The sequence below is a fragment of the Ambystoma mexicanum genome, chromosome 4q (assembly GCF_040938575.1).
Source record: "Ambystoma mexicanum isolate Mex_15411 chromosome 4q, UKY_AmexF1_1, whole genome shotgun sequence".
Taxonomy (NCBI): Eukaryota; Metazoa; Chordata; class Amphibia; order Caudata; family Ambystomatidae; genus Ambystoma; species Ambystoma mexicanum.
In genome coordinates, this window is record NC_090928.1 from 536,563,352 (window position 1) to 536,581,778 (window position 18,427).

At 45.6% G+C, this 18,427-nt stretch overlaps 1 long non-coding RNA gene across 1 annotated transcript in view; it reads right to left on the minus strand.

Moving 5' to 3' along the window:
- Positions 1-3,583: 3,583 nt before the first annotated feature.
- The window catches only part of LOC138467827 (uncharacterized), a 217,354-nt gene continuing 202,510 nt past the window's right edge, over positions 3,584-18,427 (minus strand). The window contains exon 9 of the long non-coding RNA XR_011268153.1: positions 3,584-3,917. This is a non-coding gene — a long non-coding RNA (uncharacterized lncRNA). The remainder of the gene's footprint in view (positions 3,918-18,427) is intronic.

Below are 18,427 nucleotides of genomic sequence, written 5' to 3' on the forward strand. Positions count from 1 at the left end.
ACAGAACACAGTCTAGAGGCATTGTTAGCATTGTTGCGGCTACAGGCTTGTCTATCAGGATTATGTATAGCACCAACGTAAAGCGTCTTGGATTCTTGGTTCATGATGTCAGCCCCAACACATTGAACAGTGACAGGGCAGTCCTTTATATGTTCACTGGGACAGTACATAGCAAAAATATTATTCACAGGGAGATATATTGTTGCCTCCCAACTGGCCCTTGTCTTGGAGGGGCATTCCAATGACTGACTCAAATACCTATTTTCTTCCTGTAACTGTTCTACGGACATCAAGTCAGGATTAGCAGAAGACACTGAGTCCCATCCCACCTTACAGGGTTTAGCAGAAAACTGTAAAATAATATGAGGCAGGGAGATACCCATTCTCTCTACGGAGGGTGTCTTCATTACATGTTACAGACTCATGTAACTGGGCGCTAGCAATGTAACCCGGTTTTATAGGAGTTGCTGATTTGTTTAAATAGTCGCTTTCTGATACTGAGTTCACAAAAGTCCCAGACTGTGAAATAACAAAATTACCAAGAGATTGTTTTTGCTCTGGCTGCACTTATAACAGGCACAAGAAATCATTCAATCGCTTGAGGTTCATATGCAGTCATCAATTGGGGCTGCAGATTACATATTGAATGCATTGGTATCATACTATGGTCATAGAAACTCTGCGAACCATACGCAGCAGGGAGATATTCATTGTCTTTCAAAAGACAGCCTCAAGGGGTTTTGCGGGTCATTTGATTGGAGGCTGTAAGGCTAAACAGAGGTTTTTTATTTTTCTTCAGAGGCATCTTGGATCTAGCTATACTAAGCATTGGCCTAAGAATCACATTTGTGGGGTTCAGTGAATCTGTCAGGAGTCTGGCCAGAAAGCCCAGGGCAAAAGCTATTTCTCACAGCATACACTGTAGATTAGGTGAGATTTCTGAGGCGATTCTAGCATATAACAGAAACAGGGTACATACCAAGCTGATCTGAGTTGAAAGAGGTATCTACTGGAACCGCAGGGGCAGAAACTGGCTGTAAGTAAAGAGACAGAGAGAAGGCAAGGACAAGAAAATACACTGGGCAACATGGATTGATCAAAATAAAGTGTATACTGGAATATGATAAGGAGTCTCCATGGATTAGGGAAAGCACTTGGGATCGGTACCAGCAGATTACTCTTAACAACTGTGATACAGCAGCGTCATGAGTTAAGCGTGCCAAAGAGACTGTTGTACTCAGTGCAAGGGTAAAACTGGAGACTATATACTGAGGCAGGTAAGACTCCAACGGACTAGGCGAAGGCAACAGAAGTCTTTCCCATATCTGATCTGAACGGAGACCAACCCAAGGGTCACACTTTAAACGGTTACAGAGCGAGGCACAACAGTGGGCCAAGATGTAATACAGGGGAAAGCAGTGTTGAAAGAAGTAACCAAGTACAGGACAGGATAGAAAAACAAAGTACAAAGCAGAGACTGGAATATCAGAATACACAAGGCAAAGAACTCAGGCACGATAGGTTGCTGCCAACACAGCAAATACGAGGGATTCAGGAAACTCAGTGCTCTAAGGGGATGGATATAAGGGGATGGATAGAAGGGAATGGATGAATGGATGATGGAAAGGCATGGTTAGACTGGAATATATGAATGGATTAAATGAACGGATGGATGGAAGGGTCTGGATGGATGGAAGGATATGGATCTATCGAAGTGAATGACTGAACGAACTGAAGTGAATGGATGGAAGAGAATGGATGAATGGATGGATGGGAATGGAGAGATGGAAAGGAATGGATGTATGATTGAAAGAAATGGATGGATGGAAGGTAATGGAAGAACAGACAGAAGGGGATAGATTAATAAAAGGATATGAATGGATGGGTGGATGGATGGAAGGGAATGTAAGGATGGACTGAAGGGAATGAATGGACTGATGGATGAAAGAGAATGGATGGATGGATGGGAATGGAGGGATGAAAAGGAATGGATGGATGATTGAAAGAAACGGACAGATGGTGGGGAACGGATGGATTGTGGGGAACAGAGGGATGATGGGAAATGGAGGGATGGTGGGGAACTGATAGATGGTGGGGAACGGATGGATGGTGAGGAACGGATGGATAGAGGGAACGGATGGATGGGAAGAAGGGAATGGATGGATGGATGGATGGATGGATGGATGGATGGATGGGAAGCAATGGATGGAAAGCAATGGATGGATGGGAAGCGATGGATGGATGGGAAGCAATGGTTGGATGGATCGATGGCAAGCAATGGATGGATGGAAAGCAATGAGTGGAATAGATGGACGGATGGAAGAGATGCCTGGATGGATGGAAGAGAAGTATGGATGCGATGGATGGATAGTTGGATAGACAGTATGGATAGGACAGACAGAACGGATAAAATCGAAGAATTGGATGAAATGGATGGAAGGAACAGATACGATTGTGTACCCTGCATCCCTGCTTCCAAAACTGTTGCCATATATCCGTATCTCCCCTCCTGTCACTGTAACGCCCAGCCCCATGTCTCTTTGTCCGTCTGTCGCCCTTTTCCCTGCCATCCTGTTCATGTGCCTGGTTCATGCGCTTTAAAGATAACCATCAAATCACGTCACTACGCTTATTCTCTACAATACACCATCATTCAACTAGAACACAGCTATACCCCTGACTAATTCGGACTAGCTGTTCACATATGAATACGACTCCATGAACACCTCATCACCCTAATAAAATGTAGCTAGCCGAGCACATTCCAACCTAGTTGCTCATATATGCGTCCTTCAGGCCTAACGCGGCCAGAACTCATGTCTGGATGGCCAACCACCAGACTGCACACATCCTACTGATATATTCAGCACCATACCTAACGCTAGGTGCAGCTACCATTCGGCAATTACATCAGCTGTACACATACCTGGTGCACGCACGCACCCTACGACACTATCTCTCTTTACTGACCAGAACTACGGTTCCCGAGGGCGTTCAACCTAGCAGCACTTTGAGGTCATACCAATTATATATAGAGCGCTATATAAATGCCAAGTAACATAACATATAACTAAGAACAGGCATTAAAACTATGGACTGCAGTCTGGTAATATTGCAGGCTGGGAACAAACAAGAGAAAAACTGGGCAGAAACAGGACAAGACTGTGAAGCAGAAATGCTTACACAAAACGGTCTTTACAGAAAGGCAGAAAAGATATCAGTGAAGCACTGAATGTCCATACTAGTAACAAACAGGATTCAAAAGCCAAAAATCAGGCTGTTCAGGAAAGGTTCAGAAACTGATCACAGGCGCACACAAGAACGAACACCCAGTGGAAGCAGTTGACTGAACAACTGCTTCTGTTCAAAGTGTGCTTCTCAATGCCCTCCCAGCCAACAGCCCAACAGGGTGGAGCTGATTGCAACCTGAGGCAGCTGTGTACAACTAAGCCGAGTTCAGGCTTCAGTAGCCTGCAGCAGTGGATTGCAATACCTAATGCACCAAACTAGCGTGAGAAGGGGGTTTAGATTCTATTAAAGACAAGGAGGCAAACATTATGCATAACAATCTTTACTCTGACACTACAGCAGCAAAGAAGAAAAAACTTTTGTAATAAAAAAAAGTGTAATATAAACTCATAACAGTTCCAACAGTGTAATGGAAAACATCCCAATCCAAAATGGAGGACAGGTCATGCCCCGGGGGGCAACCAATGGGCTGAGAGCCAACCCCATAAAGGTCCATTCCTCTATCACCAACTCCTCTTTCGGTCGCTGTTCTTCCTCGAACGCCCACTGCACAATCCATCTGTGTAGCATGAAGAGTCATGGTCCAACTGAAAACAGGCGGAACGTGAACTTTCCCGCAATCTGAATTGGAACAGATCTCCTTTTGACCAGGACCTCTCACCCGAAAGCTGAAAGATAATCAAAAACCAGTAAAGGTGGGCGGGAGGGATAATATTCACCTCCTTGTCTTTAATAGAATCTAAACCCCCTTCTCACGCTAGTGTGGGGGATTAGGTATTTTATGGCAAGACAGGAGGCTCCTATTATGCAAGTTCAAAGCCCTTGCATCACATCAACAGCAACATGAGCAATACGTTTATGATAAAACATTTTGAAAGTTGACTCCCTTGACCAATCAGCTGCTTTAAGAATTTGCTCCAGACGTCCGCAGAGAAAAGCGGCTTTAGAGGCCATAGCGCCCCAAACCGAATGGGGACCAAAGGAGGAAGTGTCAACCCCCGCCTCCCGCATAACCTACCTAATCCACCTGGCTAAAGTGGAAGGAGATACTGGCTTACGGGGCTTCCTGTAGGAAATCAGCAGCTGAGAGGTATTCGGAGGCCTAAGACTTTCCATTCTCAACTCAAAACATTTGAAACATCTGATAACACATAATTTACTATCTTCTGGAAAGGCTGGCTAGGATATTGAGGAAGTCATACATTTAGTTCTTCGTGAAATAAAGAAGGTAACCCCTTGAGGGGTAAACGTCTTATTGTCCACATCCAACGCTCTGATATTAGATAATCTCTTAATAGACACCAGACAGAACAACATCGCCAGTTTGGAAAATAACTGCTGCAAGGACAGACTTTCATTAGGCGGCCAGGCTCGGAAGAGATCTAGTACCATATTAACATCCCAAAGAACCAAATGCTTCGGTTTGGGTGGAACCTTAATACGAATGGATTCAAGGGCTCTATGCACCAAAAAATGCCTACCCACAGGTTCTCCTTTAAGCAAAAGGTGCCCCGCTGAAATAACAGACCTGGAACCATTAATAGTCCTATATGCTTTATCTTCCTTAAACAATTCTACCAGAAAATTAATCACCTCTACAGGAGGGGCAGAAACGTGATCGAGGTACCTAACCACACACCAGCTAGCCCAGCGGTTCCATGCTGAAGAGTATCCCGACTTAGTAGAGGGGGCCCAGGAGTCCCTGATGACTGACACAGAATCTTGCAGAAGTCCTCGGAAGCACCAGGAAGAGCTGAAATCTTCCAAGCCATAAGGGAGAGATGCCCCCAAGGACCAGCTCGTGAGGGAAACCCCCCAGACCTATCAGCAACTGGGGACAGAGGGGAAGAAGACAAGGAATATCCACTGCCAACTCCAGAAGAGCCGGGAACCAAACTTGAGAAGGCCAAAAGGGGGTAATTAGCAACACTGTGGCTGCCTGCCTGCAAACTTGAACCAGCAACCTGGGTATCATAGCAGAAGGAGGGAAGGCATACATCAACTGACCCGACCAATCTTGGAGGAACGCATCGGTAGCTAGAGCGCCAGGATCTGGCCTCCAACTGTAGAACTTGGGAACCTGACAGTTTAGCCTCGAGGCAAACAGATTCACTGCAAGCGGACCCCACAGAGATTCTATCTTGGCAAAGAGACCTGTGTCTAACATTCAGTCGCTTCTGTCCTGCAGATGCCTGGATTTCCAGTCCGCAACCTCGTTGCTGATCCCAGGAAGGTACTCCGCCTTTAACACAATATTCCGGTCCAGGCAGAAATGCCAAAACTCATTTGCCAGATCCGCTAGGACCTTGGACCTCCCAAATGATTGACGTATCTCACCGCCGAGACATTGTGCATGCGGAGGAGGACACAACAAGTCCCCTGATCCTTGAGAAGGCTTCGGACTGCAAAGGACCCTGCCAACAACTCCAGACAGTTGATGTGCAGCTCTTTAGTCTAACTCAGACCATTTCCCTCCTGTGGAAACCTGACCCAACCTGGCTCCTGAGCCCGCTCTGCTGGCATCAGACTCTAGAACAAAATCTGGAGAGGGACCAAAAATTGCTCTTCCATTCCAGGCATCCATGTGCCTGAAACACCAAAGGAGCTCCAACCTGGCTTCTGGGGACACCACCACTACCTGAAAGTAAGACAGACATCTGCGCAGATGTTTTGCCTTCAGACGCTGTAATGCCCTGTAGTGTAGGGGGGCCGGAAAGATAGCTTGTATAGATGCTGACAACATCCCCACAACTCTGGCCAATTGCCTGAGCGAGATCCTCCCTTTCCTGAGGATGTAGCGAATCTCCTTCCTGATCTTTGAAAGCCTGCTGTCCGGAAGAAGGAGGATGCAAAGCTTTGAATCTATATTGAAGCCCAGAAACTGGATACATTGCGTGGGCTTCAATATGGACTTTTGATATTTAAAACAAAACCTAAACTCTGAAGAAGGGTCACTGTAAACCCCAGATGAGCACACAGAGTCTGAGAGCTCTGGGCTAACAGGGGCATGTCGTCGAGATATATGATAATCTGAATCCCCTTGGACCTGAAGAGAGCCATCACTGGCTTCATTAACTTGGTGAAGCACCATGGGGCTGATGACAGGCCAAATGGAAGGGAGGCAAACTGCCAAACCCGACTCCCCCACTGAAATTGAAGAAACTCTTGGTGAGGAGGGAACACAGGAACCACTAGGTATGCATCCTTGAGGTCCAACTTGACCATCCAGGCTGCCGGAAGAAGGGTGTCCCTGAGTAGATGGAGCCCCTCCATCCTGAAATGGTGGTATACTACGAAAGAGTTGGGGGCCTTCAGGTTTATGACTGGGCGAAACCCCTGATCTGGTTTTGGAACTAGGAAAATGGTACTCAGAAATTGAGAGTTTGTGTAGGAGGCTGGGACTACCGCTCCCTTGGAAATGAGGTCCTTGACCTCCATATCTATCAGAGACTGCTTGACCTCGTTGAACACCAATGGAAGGGGATAGGAGAACTGGCAAGTTGGGGACTAAAACTCTATGTGATAACCCTGAACTGTCTGCAACATCCAAGGATCCGAGGTGAGGGTCTTCCACTGCGGGAGGAACCTGGCCAGTCTGCCCCCTAGACCTCTGTCGGAAAAAAACTTTTAACACATGAGAAAGTACCCGATGTTCCTCTTGACCTCCCGGCACCTCTGCTGCCACGTCCTCTCCAATTGGAATTTTGCTGAGGGAAAAATGGGGTATTCGCTCCCCGAGCAGAAGAGGAATTGTGCGCGCCTATAGACGCGTATTGGCGGGGATGGGAAGAGCCCTGGGAGAAACGGCCGGAAGAGCGGCTCTACCTCGCTCGGCCTTGGGGAAAACCTTAGGTGCAAACACTTTCTTAATGTTAGCTTGTGCCTTATAAAGAGCCATAAATGTATGAACATAAGTGGAGAGATCTTTCAAAAACCGATCTCCAAAGAAATTGCCCTGGCCCGAAGGACCTCTTCCCTCTCTGACATTTCCGCCAGTTTAGGATCCAACCTCATAAGTAAGGATTTATGCCTCTCCTTGGAGATAGAGGCATTCGCATTGCTGAGCAGGCAAAAAGTTCTTTGGATCCACCCCCTCAAGACGTGAACGTCAACCGGGGTATTAGAGGAAGCGCCTCTTCAGCTAGTTCAAGGATTTGCGTCACTAGACCCAAGACATCCAACAGCTTATCTTGGCAGGTACACCAAGCCTTATCCACCCCTTTTTTGGGGTCTTTCCCCTTTTGAGAGAGAAAAACAGCCATGGACTGATTAATCTCAGGTGTACAAGCCACCTTGTCAGGAAGCACCGGTCTAGGGCATTCTGACTGTAATTTACTCCTGTCCCCCTTAGGCAGGGGACGCCTTATCCAAAACTTCAGAAACGAGGAAACTTCCTCTGAAGGATGCCACTCGGCAGACTTAGGGTGTAGGATGAGGGCAGGATCAAAAACTGTACTCCATTTACATCCAGGACTGGACCTTTTTGTGGAGGGACTGGGGCCGCTTTCCTCTTGTGCCTTTTAGGAGGCGAATATGAATCTTCTGAGCTATCGGAGGTGGAAATAGACATAGGCGGTGCAGCAGTGGGAAGCTGAGAGGGGGCAGGTCAAGGGGTCGAAGAGAGGGGTTGTTGGGACTCCTCCCATCTACGCTTTTGACCTCTCCTAGGGGAAGAAACAGGTGAAGGGACAGGGGAAGGACTGAGTTGTCCTTGAATGTGTTTAGTCTTACCCGTGCATTTTTTAGGGGGCTGAGCTTTGACAGAGGGCCCCGCTTCCTGGGAAGGGTGAAAATCCGCAATGCGATTAATCAGCCTGTCAAAACCCGAAGCAAGGGTGTCATTAAGGCCAGACAAGGCAGTGTCCAATGATGACTGAATTGCCTGTGCCACTGACAGCTGAGCATGAAGGGACTGGTCTCCTACACTCTCCCCCAACCTATCACTTTTCTTGGAAGGCCGCACTTGAGTGCTGGCATCCACGGAAGAGGGGACCATACTCTTATCCATGACAGCACTACCCCAAACATATATAGGTGAATATTAATAAATGCAGAAACACACTCAAAATTCAAATTAAAGTGTCAATGACAGAGCTTTCAGCTGACACACTTGAACCAAAAAATCAGCCGAGCCTAGCAGGGTGACCCACACTGGTGGCAACCTTGACGTAATAACAGGTCTTGCCTGTAGTTTAGGTGGTCATTGTACGCGAGTAGCGTACTGTTAGGGTAAAGGAAAACAAAATAAGCAGAGAAACTAGAGAAAAAACAGCCTTGACGCACGGAGGCCTGAAGCGAAGCTTCCTTAATGGACCGCCACGTCACAACTATAATGGGATCAATAAAAAAGGGGCACGTCGGCCCGAACGGGGTTGCGTGCCTCAGAACGCCTCTGAGAGGAAAAAACTCAGCTACGCGCGTCGCCGCCTGAAGTTAACCGAGGCAGGCGACGCGTGTCAGTAGCTGGAGGAGGCACCACTGAGGAGAGAAAAAACGGCGTTCACCGCCGTATATACTAGAACAATGGAAGCAACATACGTTCCAACTCGAACGTAATAACAATGCAACAAATATAACACAGTTATAAAAGGAAACACCACGTTCTAAAGCGAACGCCGAGCAAAGCAAACGCTGAGGAAAGCGCACGCCGAGCAAGGCGAACACGTCACAGTAGTAATAGACAATGCAATTCCATATATATAGGCAACAAAGTAACCCTCTAAACCCAGTTAACAGTCTCTAAGGAAACAACTAGGAGGTGTGACCTAGCTGCGGCATCAGCAGCAAAGAAAGAGGACTTGGTGATAGGGGAATGGACCTTTATGTGGTTGGCTCTCAGTGCATTGATTGCCCCAGGGCATGACCTGCCCTCCATTTTGGATTGGGATGTTTTCCATTACACTGTTGAAACTGTTATGTGTTTATATTACAATTTTTTTTTTTTATTACAAATGTTTTTTCTTCTTTGCTGCTCTGTACCAGCATACAAGTACCAGAATGCATCTGCTAGTTTAACCCAAAACACGGAATTAAACATGAAATTAGATTTGTCCAAAACTGCAGAGGTAAAACAAGTACATGATTGTAGAGGCAGCTTGTAGGTTTTAACTGCGCAATTCAATTATACCATAAACAGAGTCTCTGATTGCGCACATGTAGCGGTGCTGGGTGGCAGGCAGGTAGGCTCATGACACCAAGGAGAGGCCAGAGAAGGGTAAATATTGTCCACCAAAGCCAAGAGGCCAACAAAGAGAGGGATCCTGGATGCGTGACCTGTGATGGGTGGACCGTGCGATATGACATCTGTGCCTAGACCACTGAGCCCTGAACTGTGATAACTCCATTGTTTAAAAGACTGAAAGAGGTATACTTGGCTGAGCTGAAGTCTTGCGGAAGAGAGCCCTGGGATGAAAGGAGGTATACCTGTTGTCTCAAGAAGAAGCCTCAAGATCATCTTTTCTTTGAACTGTGCTATTTGGAACTTGTGGAAGGGAAACCCGAGGATTTTGTTATCTTGAGTGGGAGAGAGGCAATTCCGAGACTTTCGTGGAACTTTCTTGAACTTGGGGAAGGGGAGCTAAAGAAGAAGCTGAGAGCTGGAAGCAGCTCACAACTTTGTGTTGATCACCATTTATTTGATTATTGACATCCCTACACATTGTTTAGTTTTAGTTTAGTTGTTTAGTTTTAGTTGTGCATAGATTTTGGACACTGGCAGACTTTTAAGTTGAACTCTTTGATTCAGACATTCCTTAGTTTCATTCAGGCGTGGAAATACCACTGTAGTATAGGGTAAATTAGGCCTTCTACCATTCTCACACACCTAAACACCTGGCTGTTCAACTCAGAACCGGACGAAAACGTATGAGCAACACTCACACCCCTCAGAATGAACACACACCTCACATGAATGAGGATTAAAGTGTACCACGACAAGTACAGGGACCTGGAGAGACTTTCCGAGTGGGAGGGAGACCCGGGTCCCCAAAGAGGGCCCAAACAGAGTCTAAAGAGGAAGATGGGAGTGCCCAGAGTTGAACCACAGGCAGAGGAACACGGGTACCAGGTAGATTGAGAGCACAGGAAAAAGGCCCCACAGATCCCCCACCCAGACACACCCCAAAGGGTCTGAGCAAAGAGAGGGCAGGTGCGCACCAACATATGCCAAAGGGCAAAACGGATGCAAAAATATACCACTCAAGACTCTGGGTGGAGAGAGGGGGGCACTGACTCTAGTTAGCCCTGCAGAAAACCCTCAACCATACATAGAATAAAGGAGGAAGACCCTGCCGTCCCCAATAGCGCACCCACAATACACAACACTAGCAGGGTATCACAGGTGGCCGTAGAGTAGGAGGCACGATGGAGGGCCACCAGTAACCAAACCCTACTAACAATCTCATCCCTCTGCTCACACCTCTCAAATTCTAGAGCACAACACAACCATACCTATACTGTACAACAAACCACACACACTTCACCACATTGCAACAACGAAAAGACCACACATAGCCTCGCACAACAGCACACAGCTACCGACTGAAAAAAATCACACCCATGCTCATCAAACTGAAGCTGCAAACAACACATCACAGCTCTGCTGAGCCTTTTTCTGCAAAGTCCAACTAACTTACCCTACTCTCTTCCTTTTCAGATCTGCCAGAGTGCCAGGTGACTACTCCGGAGGTAACAGCACACAGTATAAACATACTTTAACATAACATAACAGATGGGGCCGAGAAAGTCACGGGTTCACCGCTCCTGTTGGAATAAACAAATTCCTCACCCATGAAAAGTACTGTGTGTCACCCTGTGTAATCCCTACCGCTCCCTGTGCGTTGTCTCTGCCCAGGTGTTCCTCCTGCAGTACACCACCGTCAGGATTGGGATCAGGATGCATCTGCACTCGCCTGGCCACCGGGGGGGGGGACTCTAGGTAAGGTATTAGTGGGGGATCCGCAAGATTTTCCGCATACCTTTCCGCTAAAGACCTGACCTCCAGGTCCAGATTCCACCTTCCCCTCCCTTGTGGACACCTCTACACTTTTATTAAACCTATTAATGGTCTTGTTATTAATTAGACCATAATCATTGGAAATGTCCCTTACATCGACTTTAGCAGTCAAGGGTAGGGACATTTGTTTCCCAGTTTTACCTATAGTTTTCACACTTTTTTAATTCTATTGGGGGATGTTAAAGACTTAAAGTGTGGGACTTCAGCACCTAAAACAAAAGCAATGGGAAGATCCTTTATCACCGTCAACCTTATCGAACAACATTTTCCCAAAATGTACACATTTAGAATAGTAATGGATGCTTCTTAGTTTGTCCATGTACACAGTTCACTTCTCGATGACCCAAGATTTTCTAACCTTCTGGTAGAAAACTGGCTTGTATAGCTGAGGTTTTACTTTCAGTATCTACCTGGGCCCAAATAGTCTTGGTTTAAAAAACCACAGGGATTTTATAGCTGGTTTTCTCTCCAGTACAAAATACTTTTTCTGGTTTCTTTCTTACCCTTTTCTTATTTTTCTTCCCTTTTGAGAGAGGTTTATGGGGGCTTTCTGTTAGCCTTTCACTAGGTTGGACACAGAGCAAAATGGTTTAACCTTTGTCTCATTATCTTGCCCACCCTGAGTGGGATCTTTTAATAAGGAGGTGGTGGGGAGATCAGTTCTATTCAAGGGGCAACCTCTTGCCTGATGACCATGCTTCCTGCAAGAGAAACATAGTTTCTGATCCATGGGCGGAGATAAGGTTAGGATAGATGGTATATCTTCCCAAAATGCTTCTTGGTTAGGCGGTTGACAATCAATAGGAAACCCAAACTTCTGCCATGAGAAAACAAGTTCCTCTTCATTCTCGTCTGTCAGGGAATTTGCTGACTTTGATAAGATAACTTCCTCAGATGGGGTGGATATATCACTGAATGAGGAGGTCTGAAAAATGCTGGACTGGGAGAATTCACAATCCTCTGTCTTTAAATGTTCAAGGTTTTTCCACAGATAATGGAAAGGCAGGAATGTTGTGATTTTCCTTATCTATAGCCTTCACTAAAGAGAGCTCTATTAACTGTTCACATGTTCAATTACTCTCTAAAGCATCAACTGGAACAACCACAGTACGGTTTCAGGGGTATTACAATATCCTGTGTTCTCAGGGAGTGGTATATCGGTTATTAAGGAGATTTCTGGAGTTTTGCTTTCTTCCTGTATTAAGCTTGAATCATTCTATGTGTAACTGGATTCAGATATGTTCTCTGTTATCCACCGTGAGTCAGGTGGAAAATAAAATGCTGCCCCTCCCCCTCATCTCAGATTGTATTTCAGGATTCTCTCCATCTCCTTGCCTAATCTCAGACTGGAACAGAGAGTTACATGGGGTTTCATGTACCAAATGTCCAACCAGCTCATCTTTTTTAACTGATATTAGTTTATGTGACAAATTCAAAAGGGCGATTTTTATTTCTTTATCACCAAACAGCAGAGGTAGTACTCTTAACATTCCCTTTTGTCCCTCTCCACTTACAGGGATGAGATACACAGCTAAGCCTGTTGGAACTGTATTAGGGGTCCTATTGGGCCTGCAATAAATAACTTACCACCTGTAGTCCAAAAACTAGCGCACATCGGTCAAGAAGTAATACTGTTTATTACAGCTGGGCGAGCACAAATAGAACAGCACAGTGGAGAATAACCGATTGATGAGAGCTGAGAAACTGGCTCACAGCGGACAGTAGTTTTATACCGCTAATACAATGTTTGAGCAATTAGAAACAGTTGTACTTGAAACTTTGTATCTTCTCAGTTCTCAAGAAGCTTACTGGTTAAGCTACGTCATGCACTTATAGCTAGACATACACTCATCAGACATGATTGGGACAAACAGATCTACCCTTCTTTCAGCCCATCTCCTCCCTGTGTGGCTCCACATTGCTTCCTGCTCCTCCCCGCAAACACTTTGCAATTAGTAATAACATAATTGTGCTGACCTCCGGATCTTTATTAATCTGGCATTGGTCAGTACCAGAAAGGACGCAACACGAACCACCCTGAACTGGTGGGAAGGGAGATATTCACACGGCACCTGCAAGATAGTAACCTTCACAAACACTGTTGTGGACACTCTCAGGGCTAGTTACTTTCCATGGACACCAGAACTTAATGCCTGATTGGCTCTTCTTGGAGCGCCCCACCATTCCACATCCTTCTTCCCATAACCGCTGGCTAAGGGGTGATTTGAAACCGCCTTAGTGCCATGCGAGTGTCTCTCTGGGTGAGGTTGATTATCCCCAGCTCCCATGAATAGCAGTGAGACTGGCTTGTCAGCCTTGATTACATCACCCGGTGCTGTTGCCAGAGACTGTGGTCTGCTGGAGACGATCAGCCTGAATTCACCATCCCCCATCCCTCTGTCACAGTCCATGGGCCATGTGTTTAAAGTGTGCCTATGAGGTATAGCCCACCAGTGGTGCCCATATGAAGAGTGCTTACATGTGCTTTCACATTTCTTGCATTTGTGCAGCTACTTCCCTTGCGTCCATGGTATGTTATATGCAAAGTGTCCCCTCTTGTTCCCCTCCATGCCTAATCCCTTGGGGCTGGCTTCAGCTCCATGTGACCCCCTTGCTTCCCCCTAGAGGGTGTCCCAGTCCATCCCCCGTATTCTTGCAATTGTTAAGTACGCCCCCCCTGTTTGGCGCTGAATTAGCACCTTCTTTACATTCCCCCCTTCGATCTATCTTTCAATCAACGCTTCCTTCCCCATCATTTCCCTACTGTGTTCCTTGGGCATCCATAACCATGTTACCCTGTCCAGGTCCCCTCCTTCTTCCTCGTACCCTTCCAGTGTATCCCCAATTATTAAACAGTCCTGTCCATTTAGGGAGCATGCTACCCAAAAAGCATCATAGTCTTCTGCATTTGGTGGGCATGCTGCAAAAAGCACACACACTCCGTCCTCTCCCTCATTCACCCTGGGCGGTTGTCTTTCTAACTAGCTATCTTCATCATCAACTTTATTAGCAGACATTATATACTGTACTTTTCCTTTGCAACATTTGCATTGGTTGATGATCCAGGGGATGACACAGAAGGCAATGTAAGGAAGGCATGATATCAAACAGTAAGACAGACACAAGTGTGATCACAGTTCAAGGGTGTTTATTGAACTTCAATCGGGTTTGAAAAACACCTATCTAATCTTAAATCTAAAGATGCGAGCAAGGTACGACCATCAAACAATAATAATGCAGACCTAGTGGTGTCTTGTCAGGGTCTATACTAATAAACCTATTGCCAATCCTTACTTCTAAATACAAATAGTGTGGGAAAGAATGTAATGCAAAAGAACAGTGTTCAAGAAATTATATGTTAGGATATTGAAGCTGTTGGCTTCCCTTCCCCACGTTTTCAGCATGGGACAAGGTGGCCCACTCGAGCTTAGCACAATCCCTAGTTTCTCTAGCATGAGGGTGCAGTTCAAAACTTCAGCATCATGGCCTTCTGTGCCAAAGTTTCTTTGCCATTCAAAGCCCCTTTTTCAGAGGGCCTGTGTCAAACTTATATGGAGTAGGGATCTCGATCCCCTCCTCCGAACCACAGAAGCCAAATAGATTGACCCCTCCCACCGTGGTTGGCACGGGCGCCTGAACGTATATCACAGGGAGCCACGTGGCAGCCAATGGGGGGAAGATGGAGTTAGGGAAAGGGGATGGAGTGACAAAGGAAAGGAGGGGAACATAACAAACCAATACATACAACAGCAAATCCTCCTGTACCTGAAACCGTAATTCTAAATCACCTAGCCTAATCTCTTATTCCTGAAGTAAACCTGCTAAATTATAACCATGGTGGCTTTACAAGTCTTCACTTTGCATATCACAAACATAACCTAGAACACAGACCTTGAACTTAACATGGTTTGGACACAAATGGCACAAACAAGGGTTGTCCCTTTCATGAAGGTACAAGACACATGGCCCGTTGGGTACAATGAAACTACAAACAGAGTCTTGGGACCAAACATAACACATAACAGGCCCTTGTGATAAGTGGACTCCAAAGACCTATTCCAATTACATACACATTAGGATAATCTGCCCATTGGGCACTGTTTTATCAGTCCTGAGTTCTTATAGCATGTTTCCTCTCACATGGCGTGTATCAAGTGGGACGTGTATCCTAGAGCGTGTTACCTCACACACTCACTGCATATTGGATAATAAATCACTACATGAACATCAACATATTATAACCCCAGTATGTAAGCACCGAGGTCCAAAAACACTTAACTGATGGCCCGGATGCCTCACGAGGACATCCGGACCCTGAAGAGCGATGCCCAACACCGGGTAGTAAGAACCGCTTCACCGCCACAGCCCGCGACAGACTTTCTGGTGTTCTTCAGCGTTACCGTCGAGGCCCGGGGAGAAGGGAAGCTCAATAAGTCCTTCGGCGTCGGATATGCTCCCACATGCCTGCTCCTACACTGCTGCCGCCCATGCTGATAATCAGTAATTACCTGCACCGAGGCACGGGCGGCGGCGGGTTTTAACAGTTGCTGCTAATGAGCAGCTGGTGCCGCGCTCGATAGAGGAGAACTACACTCTTCCTAAAGCCTAATGGGAAATGTAGTTTATCTCCTCCTGCCAAGCACCAAGCGCCGTCCTCGGCCTTTCCACAGATTCCTGACAGTACCTCCTCTCTCAAGGCCTCTCCCAAGTTTTGTTTTCTTTGCCTGCTGCAAATGAAACTGTCGAACCAATCTAGGTGCATGCACCTCACTGGCCGGTTCCCATGAACAATCCTCAGGTCCATATCCTACCCACTGTATGAGATACCATAACTGCTTCTGTCTCCATCTTGAGTCCAGTATCTTCTTGACTTCATATTCTGTCTGCCCATCCTTAATAATTGCTGGTGGTCTCTGTACTCGTGTTCCCGGAGCTGCGGGTTTAAGCAGAGACACATGGAACACTGGATGTATCTTTAACATGTGAGGCAACTTTAGTTTACATGCCACTGTAGAAATACATTTCACAATTTCGTAGGGGCCAATAAACCTGGGGGCAAATTTCCGGGGTCCCTTTAAAGGCAGATTGTGTGTCGAAAGCCATACCTTATCCCCCACTTTATACTGAGGAGCCTCCCGCCTTTTTCTGTCGGCATATTTCTTATACTGTTTCTTAGCCTGATCTAAATTGGCTCGTGCTTTCTGTCTGAGTTGTAATAGTAACTCTTTTCTATCCTGAAGCATAGGGATATTCTCCATGTCAGGTAGATGTTCTGGTAACATATTCTGTGTCTGACCATACAAACATACATTTGGAGACATTCCCAACGAGGCATGTTCAGTGTTATTATAAGTGAACTCAGCCAACCATAAAGATTGTACCCACGATTCACGACCATCACTTAAATAACATCGTAAATATTGTTCAAGCGTCTGATTGACTCTCTCAGTTTGTCCGTCTGTCTGTGGGTGATAACTGGTGGACAAAGCACACTCCATGCCTAACATTTTACAAAAAGCACGCCAAAATTTGGAAGTAAATTGTGGACCTTTATCAGATACAATACTTTGAGGCAGACCATGTAATCTGACCACATGTTGTAAAAACAATTCTGCCAATCTGCCTGCTCCAGGAATACCTTTACAAGGTACGAAATGGGCTTGTTTAGAGAGATAATCCACCACCACCCAGATTGTGTCATACTGATTATCCGGAGGCAAATCAGTGATGAAATCCATGGATATATGTGTCCAAACCTTCTCCGGAGTGGGTAGCGGCTGAAGTAACTCTGATTTCTTTTGGTGATCTGACTTACTGCGTACACAGGTTTCGCATTCTTGAATATATTTAATAGAATCTTGTCTTAACTCTGGCCACCAGAAATATTTCTCCAGCAACCCTTGTGTCTTTTTGCTTCCTGAATGTCCTGCTAAAGGTGAATTATGACACCAATGCATCGCCTTCATTTGTAAAGCGAGCGTCGGTAAAAACAATTTCCCTGCATAATAGGGAAGTCCCTTGTGGAATTTTTCCGCGGGATTCTCTCCCCATTTCAATTTGACCTTTCCTTTCATTTCCTGTTTAACCTGTCTTAGTAACTGAGTCATTATTGCTCCTACTACCTTTTCCGCAGGAATGATAGTTTTAACTTCGGTTATCATGCTTTCCATATGTTGCTGCCGAGATAGAGCGTCAGCTTTTCCATTTTTTTCTTCCTGGTCTAAACGTGACTACAAAATTGAACTCATTAAAGTACTGTGACCATCTTAACTGCCTTGGACTTAATGTATGCGCTGTCTTGAAATATTGCAAGTTCTTATGATCAGTGACCACTGTAACCTGATATTTGGCCCCCAGCAAATAATGTCGCCACTCGAAAAAAGCTGCTCTAATTGCCAATAACTCTTTATCGGTGATTGAATAATTTTGTTCACAGCTAGTAAGCTTGCGAGAGTAGAAAGCTACAGGGTGCCATACTCCTTCTTCATCCTTTTGAGACAATATAGCTCCCACAGCCACATTGGAAGCATCCGTTTCCACTTGGAAAGGTTTTTCCGGATTAGGGTGTCTCAATACCGGAGCTGATGTAAATGCTTTCTTTAACTCTTGAAAAGCTACTTCTGCCTCATAATTCCAATCAAATTTAGTGGCCTTCCTTATTAATTTAGTAATAGGTGTAATGATTTGTGAAAAGTTTGAAATAAAGCGCCTATAAAAATTTGCAAAACCCAAAAAGGATTGGATATCTTTGATGCATTGAGGCGCTGGCCATTCCGTAACTGCTTGTACTTTCCTTTTGTCCATCACAATAACAGAGGGAGTCAAAATAAAACCAAGGAATTCCACTTGAGTGGTATGAAAAGCACATTTTTCCAGTTTTACATACAACTGATGGTCTTGTAATCTTTTTAACACTGCTCTTACATGATCTCGATGCTGCTCTTCAGAAGATGAATAAATCAAAATGTCATCAATATAAACTATAACAAACTGATCTAGAAACTCACTCAACACTTCCTGCATAAAGTATTGAAATGCTGCAGGAGCATTACATAAACCAAAAGGCATCACAAGGTATTCAAACAAACCAAACATAGCCCTGAAAGCTGTCTTCCACTCATCCCCTGCTTTCACACGGATCAAATGGTAAGCCCCTCTTAAATC